General features: G+C 39.3%; 1 pseudogene; it reads left to right on the top strand.

Moving 5' to 3' along the window:
- Positions 1-341: 341 nt before the first annotated feature.
- On the top strand, positions 342-459 carry LOC111741455 (annotated as a pseudogene).
- The last annotated feature ends 470 nt before the right edge of the window (positions 460-929 follow it).

Below are 929 nucleotides of genomic sequence, written 5' to 3'. Positions count from 1 at the left end.
CCCCTCATTTTGCAGATGAGGAAAGTATGAAATCAAATGACTTGATTAAGGTCATATCGTTATTTATTGATTTTTGGGGGGGAGAAGCTCTGTGATACCAAATAAAGCTTATCACAGACCTGCCTGAAATCATTCCCCCACCCCCAAACGTTGAATTGAGTTTGTTTGGCTTGACCAATTGATTGATTGCTTTTGCATTGATTTTGACAAGAACACGCCCAAAATAATGTTCTTAAATTTTATCTTGCACAAAAAATGACTAGGGGAATGCCTGTCCGATATATATATTTTTGAGATTCTAATTCTACTGATCTAAAGTGAGGCTAAAGAGTCTGAATTTTGTCTATGGCCATGCCACCCTGTACAAGCCCAATCCCATCTGATCTCGGAAGCTAAGCAGGGTCGGGCCTGGTTGTACTTGGTTGGGAGACCACCTAGGAAGTCCAGGTGCTGTAGACGTAAAAAATTTAAAAAAGGGATTATAAGCTGACAAGGTCCTTGCAATCTGTGAGGTCAACCAAGGGTTGCTTTGCCTTAAAAAAAAAAAAAAAAAAAGAGTCTGAATTTTTACAAACATAAACAGGTGATTTGGGTGCCGAAACTGTATGCTGAGAAACACTCACTGTCCTGAAGTGCGTTAGCTTAGCCCACCGACTGCTTTACAGAGTTGGTGAAATGAACTTTGACTTGTGCTTTGAAGAATACTGCTATATCATCACTATTTGAAATATGTCTTCAATTATATGTAATTGTGTGCTGGTGACAAGTGCTGTATTCAAAACTCATTTCTTTTTTCTTAACTATTTGACACTTTGTGAAAGTCAAGTTCACAAGACCAAGCTAAATGTCACGCCCTTAACATGATGAAAAGACCGAGGGACACAACAGAGATTTAAGATGCTCCATGAGGAAAGGATCCAGGCTGGTCT

The sequence above is a fragment of the Pteropus vampyrus genome, unplaced genomic scaffold, assembly GCF_000151845.1.
Source record: "Pteropus vampyrus isolate Shadow unplaced genomic scaffold, Pvam_2.0 Scaffold78, whole genome shotgun sequence".
NCBI lineage: Eukaryota > Metazoa > Chordata > Mammalia > Chiroptera > Pteropodidae > Pteropus > Pteropus vampyrus.
Note: the sequence above shows the minus strand (reverse complement) of the source record. Positions and strands in the feature narration are given on the sequence as shown.